We start from the raw sequence: 7844 nt of genomic DNA, 5'->3' as shown, positions 1-7844 counted from the left end.
GATTTCGCGTATATATTATTAACATGCTTATGCCATTTTAGGTTCGGGGAGAATACTACGCCAAGGTACCTGAATTCGTGGACACTTTCCAGTATGTGTTCTGCATTGCCGTACTTGAAATGTAAGGGTTGTTTTTATTTTTAAAGGTCATTGTCACTGTCTTCTGAAAATTAATCTCCATTTGCCAAGCTTTACTCCAGTCGTAAAAAGAAGAGAAAACATTATTTAGTAGAACCTCATCATTAACATTATAAACATTGGAATGCAAAACACAATCATCAGCGTTCAAACGAAGCTTAACAGAAGTGTTAGAAACAACTTGAATGACATCATTGATATATATTATGAATAAAAGGGGTCCAAGAACGGAACCCTGTGGAACACCAGAGGTAATAAGAACCGGTAATGACTTTTCTTGATTGTAGGTAACAAACTGAGTCCTGAGGTGTAAGTAATCTATTATCCATTCGAGTAATATATCACCGTAAGATCCTGTACGAAAGGTACGAAGTTTGGAGATAAGTGTTTGGTGGCATACCTTATCGAAGGCTTTAGAATAGTCAATGAAAATGGCGTCGACCTGTTCACGATTGTTAAGAGAGGTGGCAATATCATGCGTGATTTCAATTAACTGCGTAATAGTAGAAAACCCTGCACAAAAACCATGCTGATGCTTTGAAAGGATGTCATTATTGGTTTGGTTTGGTTTGGTTTATGGGGTTTAACGTCCCAAAGCGACTTAGGCTATGAGAGACGCCGTAGTGAAGGACTCCGGAAATTTCGAGCACCTCTGGTTCTTTAACGTGCACTGACATCGCACAGTACACGGGCCTCTAGAAGTTCGCCTCCAAAGAAATTCGACCGCCGCGGCCGGAATCGAACCCGCGTCTTTCGAGTCAGCAGCCGAGTGCCATAAGCGCTGAGCCACCGCGGCGGCTGTCATTATTAGCTAAGTATTCAATAATGTGCTTGTGAATAATATGTTCCAGCAGTTTACAGCAGGTAGATATCAATGAAATCGGTCTATAGTTAGAAATTATCTGTTTGTTGCCTGATTTATGAATAGGAACAATGTTAGCGGCCTTCCAAATCCGCGGTACTTTGCTCAAGTCGAGTGAGCACTGAAATATTATTGTAAGATAACGTGCACACCATTCTGAATACCTTTTCAAAAACATGTTAGGAATCTTATCCGGACCGGGACTTTTAGTAGTGTCTATACTAAGCAAGAGGTTGTGAATTCCAGAACAGGATATTTCAATATTTTGAATGGCTGCTGGTGAAAAACTTGGTGCAAAAGAAGGATCAGTGCCGTTATCAATGGAGAAAACAGATTTAAAATAAGTACTGAAGGCTTCTGAAATCTTTTGCGCGTCAGAGCAGGGCTCGCTTTCAATGATGAATGCACAACAAATAACACAGTGTACTGTAAAGGCGTATACTAGCCGTAATACTTCAATGTGCCCTGTTGGACGGGTGCTTAGTCACGTACCCTTCCTTTACACAGCGAAACAAGGGCGCAGACATGCCAAAGCAAGAGACGCGGACTGAAACGGAAAGGGGCACAGGCAGAGAACGCCTGCTGTCCTTCGGCGGCTGGCGGGACGGCGAGGTTCCCGGCGTGCGCTGAAGCATAATGAGATCCGGCCAAGTCGGCTCATCCTGTCGGTGCTCGGCGTGCATTTCGCACTGGCGAGAAAGTTTTCCCGCTGCGACCGTCGGCGCCGTGGCTTAGTTGGTTAAAGCGCCTGTCTAGTAAACAGGAGATCGTGAGTTCGAATCTCACCGGTGCCTAGTAACCTAATAGGTTGCACACCCCCTTTTTTTTCCCCGCGAAATTCTCGTTGCAACGCAGTGCAATTATCGTTAGCCGTCGCTATAAGGGGGAGCCGGTTACCTGTATTTACTCTCCCGTCGCTTTTGCCTTGATGCGCAGTCTGCACATGGCCGTTGATATTTGTTTACTTTGAAACATATGCCCGCAGACAGAACAATATGGAAAAAAATCAGTGGAAAAAAATTCGCGCAGCGTATTTAAACGCGGCCCAGAATATATATATATGCAGCCCATTCATGAGTATGCGTCCTACACACTGCGCAATAAATCATTAGGCTATGCACCGTGGATAAAAAGACGTTAAATTTCTTCTCCCAAGCAGCGTTACACAAATTTTTCACGTCTGGTGCACGTATAAAGATGTATCAGCTCCTTGCACCCTTAATCCTTGACACGCTGGGATGAAGTATGAAATAACGACTGGTATATAGGGGAAGGGACACGCGCACGGGCAACAGAAAGATCGCTGGGAGACTTCCACGTAAGGGGCGACGCGAAGAGGAATTTAGGCGCATCAGTGCAGGATCACAAGATGGCCACCGGTCAGCGGGGAAGCCATCCGGGCCATGAAGCAGACTGCAGTGGAACCAGAGCTTGTTAGTGACGGCGCGGGAGTGTGTATCCACAGAGCTGCTATAAGCACCAAGTAGAAAGGATGCGGGTAATGAGAGAGAGAGAAAGGAATTTTAATGAGAGGAAAAGGTGGAGAGGTCGGCCGGTGGTAACATGGCCCTGGCCTGCTGCTCCACACAGGGGAAAGGGAAGGGGAAGAAAGGGAAAGTGCGAATGAAGGTTGATGATGGCATAATACAATGAGTTTCATTGGTGATGTCCACACACACAAAAACTCTGGCTGGCACTCCTATCGCAGTAAGTAGACGCACGTGAAACTATTTTCTTGAAACACACATCATGAAAACACAAATGTAAACCATGTAAACTGTGTATATCTTGTATGTAGTGCACAGGCGGTCACAGACGGGTATCCAGGCCTGTTTCACACAAAAACTTGAGCACTGGGGGTAATGGTACAATCAAGGACACAGCACCGGATGAAAACTTCCGGGAATCCAAGTGCGAAAAACGTAGGGCGAACGAAGCCAGGACCACCGCCGCCAGGCGAGGCCAAGCGAGCGGCAGCCCCGTTTGGGCGGGAACTAGGAACTGCGAGAGACACGTTAGTGCGACTCCAAAACTCGGAGTAGCATCCAGAGGCTTGAAATTGAACTGACCGTCAGGCCATTGGCTCCCAGATGTCCATTCTAACTTGTCACGTGCCCAAGTTCTCCTCATCCATTAGTCCATTCGCTTCCTTTTCCTCTCGCGAGCAGTAGTCTAGTTTATATGGAACGCATAAATAAGTAACTGGAACCGAGCTCCACATAACCTTATCCAAGAAAAATGACGACCTGCCTGTACAAGTCATATCTAATCGTGCCACAAAAGTTCGACTCAAAACGACGCAAAATAGGCAGCAAAAGTGCGTGCTCCACATAAAAAAGCTGAAACGAGCTTCGTTCCAGGTGGGATATGTGGATCCCAGGTTTTAGCTGAATCTAATGTAGAACCAAAAAAGTATGCCAGGAACCGAGATTAGGAGCGTAGAGGAACGCACGCAGACCTGGAGGGAAAAATTCAAATGAACAGTTTACTGCGGCTAGCACGCGCTCACAAACACAAGAATTGGTAGATGGCGATAGCATCAAGCGCTCGAAGCGTCCTTTGCACCAATATATTCATAAATGTACTGTGCGACGTTAGTGCACGTTAAAGAACCCCAGGTGGTCGAAATTTCCGCAGCCCTTCACTACGGCGTCCCTCATAGCCTGTGTTGCTTTGGGACGTTAAACCCCCATAAACCATGCCTTACAAAAAAATTTTAGACAGTCCATAGAGTGTCTATAGACTTCTGTCTATAAAGTCTATAGACTGTCTGTAGACAAGTCTATAGGCAATACAAATGCCATAGACAGTCTATAGACAATCTATAGATTTATGGTCATACACTGTTAGTAGACTTTTGTCTGTAGACAGTCTATAGACTATGAATAGACAAAAAACAATATCTATGGGAAGTCAATAGCGTCTATAAGAAGCCTATAGACTGTCTATAGACCATTTTTATAATGAAGCCAAAAATGACTGGGAACAAGCGCCAACAAGCCTGCGAACAACACCGAATTCGTCCTAGCTGTCGCGAGTGATCACAGTCATCGCATGCAGAGCTATCTCTATGTTTCAAGCGATAAACGATAGCTCGCGGTAAAGTGGGAATTAAAAGCCCCCTTCCTGGAGGCACTGTATAAAAAAGGAAAATATAAGAAAGCTGTGCGTCAATGTGGAAAATGTGGAGTCGGGAATTGGACGGAAACTCGTTTGGCTGGGGACCATAATATTAAAACTTGAAAATATTTTCCCATTTTAAATTTCAAAAAATAATATATGACTTATCGGCAACGAAATCCGGCGTCGGCGTTGACCAGCAGCAGTATTCCCGAAAATCCCCGAAGACGTCACTTGGTATTAAAGTTTCTTCCGAAGGGGCGCGGAATTGAGCCCAGGATTTTCATACTGCGAGGAAAGCACTCAACCCATGAGCCACAAAACTTTTCTTCGTGATTGGAATGACCACAAAATGGCGTAGCTTCTCTGCGAACAGAGGTGAACCTAGCATATGCGTTGCCTTACGACAGTGTGCTAAAGAGTAGGTGCGTCATTATAAAACAAGATGAAAGTTAAATAAAATAAAAGGTAAAATAATATAAAACCAACTATTTTGCATTTATAGCACGTAAATAGTCATAAGTGCCATCCGTAATTTTTTTTAACCAAGTTCTGGTCATACAGTACTAACTGGAACCCGGTACAGTTGTATAGTTAACGTTGGCATTTAATAAGTCTAATGCATGTTTCCTTATATAATTTTGACACTTCGGGCCATGCTTCTTTATCAGTGCGTTTTCTCAGCTGTTATTATACAAAGCACAAAAGATAAATGGCTATCAGCAGGCGTTGTTCTACAATAGCGTAATTATGACGCCACACGAACTGGATACCATTCAAAAGATTCATGGTAATCTGAACGTTGAGAAATATTAGGATATCCTCAAATGAGTTCTCCTTCCTTTTGTGTTGGATGATCGATTAGCTGATGAATTCCATGTTTTTCAGCACAATCGAAAGCACCACCCTGGTAGAGAGAAATGACAGCTGTCCCTGCGTGCCATCGCACCTAGCTCTAATTCGTCTAGGACAAAAAAATGCTTCCATAAGAAAAATTACCGGCGAAGGTATTTTAATTTGCTAATGCACGAACCATTTGTGAGGCAACTGTTGAGAAGCTTGTGTCATGTCCGCTTTAGTAGATGCAGACAAAAGCCGTTCTAAGCGCCCACCGTTCTCTGCGAACGCGCTACACGAATATGCTGCAGATTTGGTCGAATGCATTCACCGGCATGCTCTCTCGGACATCACTTTTGACTGCGAGGCAGTTGTGAAATATTGTCACGACCAGAGAGGCCGTGGAGAAAGGCGTCGGGAAGAACCCGAGACTAGCATTCTTTTAATTGCAGCGCCAGGTTCCAGGACACCGAACAGAACAAGCGCGCCTCGAGAGTCCACCGCCGCTTCGTCGTCGTCTTCGACTCAGCGCGGAGGCCGCCCGGCGCGTTAGGCGCGTGGCAATATTGTAAGATGCCCTTATGAACATATTGATAGGAATGGTCTTACCTGTCGAGTTAGAGCGAAATTCTGCTTTCAAGGTTCGTCCTGCGGTCGTAGACAGAAGTTGAGGCTGCCATGGATAACCGATGGGGTGCGTTCTTGACCATAAATATCAGAAAAATTGGCATATGATTACGATAGTGGGTAATGCAAAATTTGAGCGCAAGTACTCACACGACACCTGCCACCGCTGGCAGGTGGCGTGTTAAGCTGTTAGCCGCCCTCCGGGATCTTCCCGTGGCAGCCACCTTCCGCTTGCCCAATAAAGCCCTCACGAGGGAGGAAGCAGTCGGCTGGCGTAGGCTACAAACAAACTCCTTCCCCAACTTGTACATCTATAAAAAGATGTCACCAACACAATACAGAGCAAACTGCCCCTGGTGCGGCGACACACCCACACTATACCACATCACATGGGAGTGCGAACGAAATAAAGCATTCCACCAACACGAATTCCCGAGTGCGGAGCAATGGGAGAGCCGGCTCAGCAGCGAGCTCGCGGCCCAAAGGGCCTTAGTGCGGCACGCTACTGATGCAGCGCGACTCAGTGGAGCCCTGGACTAGGGGCCCAACCTTGCTGAAGAGAAGCCTCAAGTCGCCGGCGCCACGAAAGACGACGGAGGCTTCGAATCCGCGAATCTCTTAAAAGATCTCAATAAAAGTTTTCTACTACTACTACTACTTCCTCCGCTCTCACCGTGGAGTTGGCGTTTCGCCCTGGTACTGCCAGCCACGGTTGTCAGGCGACGATTTACACCCACTACGACGTGGGATACAGGAACTAGCGCCGAAGAGCTGCGCTCTAAAAATACAAGCCTGCCAAGGGGGTGGGGGGCATCAGCGGATATTTATTCAGAACTACTGTCGATCCCCTGCGGCATTTTAAGGCTATAGCTTTACTAGCCCAAGAATTACTTTGGTTTGGTCTAATTGGTTCATAGCTGTAGTTGGTGTCAGGATGGCGCGAAAGGAACAAGGACGAGGAACAAGTTCCGCCTGTCCTGTTGTGTTCTTGTGCCTCTCTCCTTACTAGCCCCATTACGAGAAAAGTGTGTTAGTGTGTGTACACCCAGATGGTGCAGATAATCCGAGCGATGGCAAGAAAAATAGGGTGACGTCATCAAGCGGCCGGAGGACGCACACAGCAAGCCGAGCGGCGCATTTTCGGAGAGCCATATACATTTGGTTCATCTTATGTATACCCGCCACTGGTAGACCTCAATGTGGCGCCAGTTTTCCTGACTACAATCGTACTATAGCTGTGAGCAACCGCTTGTCGTTCCGGGTGGTGCCATGCCATCTCTCTCTGAATGTGGCTTACATGTGCTAGTCCAGTTAGACGCTAGCTTGCGACAGGTATTCGAACTGACGACACATGCACCTTCAATTGTATTCCTTTCCATTTGACCTCTTCCCTTAAGGCGCGGTTGAGGTGTCCACAGAGTTGTGAGACACTGCGCCATTTCCTTTCCTCAAAAACAACTTTTCGTATTTAAATTGTACGCAACCGGTCGCCGTACACACTTGAGGGAGGCGTCACACGAATTCCGTTCCATATAGCGTACGTTTCTTAGTCAGGCTGGAGGCTAGCTCGCGACAGGCATTCAAACCGAGTGTCCGACTGTTTCACTCGGATGTTTGTGGATTCTGCGTTTGTGGAATCAGCGTTGAGAGGCTCGTCTTCGCTTATTTCTCAGTGCGCAACCTACGTCCAGGTCGAACGCCCACGATGACACACTGACGCCTTCGTCTTCGCAGCACGTAAGCAGCCTTAAGGGCTCTCGGGATATTTTACAGGCAGCCCACAAAACACATACATAAATGTTGGACAATATTGGAACGAATGTTTAACAGCAAAAACAATAATTTGTAAGCGAAGCAAAAATGCGGCAAGAGAAGCGAAAAAAGATAACGAAAGATAACGTTCAAATGTGCGTTAAAAACCGCAATGAAGCGTTTTTTGATAAGAAAATGCAATATCGATAACGACTAATGAAACTGTTGACACATATCAGTAAAAGATTACAGAGAAAGGACATTGCACCGAAAGAAGAGTTTTATGGGTTTATGGGGGTTTAACATCCCAAAGCGACTCCAGCTATGAGGGACGCCGTAGCCCCGGAAATTTCGACCACCTGGAGGTCTTTAACGTGCACCGACATCGCACAGTACACAGGCCTCTAGAATTAGTAAAGAAGAATTTAGAACGATTTCTAAGTCATTATCATTGGTGAGGGCTTCTTTGGGTTTCAAAGTCACAGCTGAGGACTTTGCGGACATAAAA

The 7844-nt window shown here is 46.1% G+C and overlaps 1 non-coding gene across 1 annotated transcript; it reads left to right on the top strand.

Moving 5' to 3' along the window:
* The first annotated feature begins 1720 nt into the window (after positions 1 to 1720).
* On the top strand, positions 1721 to 1794 carry TRNAT-AGU (transfer RNA threonine (anticodon AGU)). The gene has a single exon. It is a non-coding gene; the product is annotated as a tRNA-Thr (tRNA).
* Positions 1795 to 7844: the final 6050 nt, after the last annotated feature.

Source organism: Amblyomma mixtum, chromosome 3 (genome assembly GCF_055824585.1).
Source record: "Amblyomma mixtum isolate Tamu chromosome 3, ASM5582458v1, whole genome shotgun sequence".
Taxonomy (NCBI): Eukaryota; Metazoa; Arthropoda; class Arachnida; order Ixodida; family Ixodidae; genus Amblyomma; species Amblyomma mixtum.
Note: the sequence above shows the minus strand (reverse complement) of the source record. Positions and strands in the feature narration are given on the sequence as shown.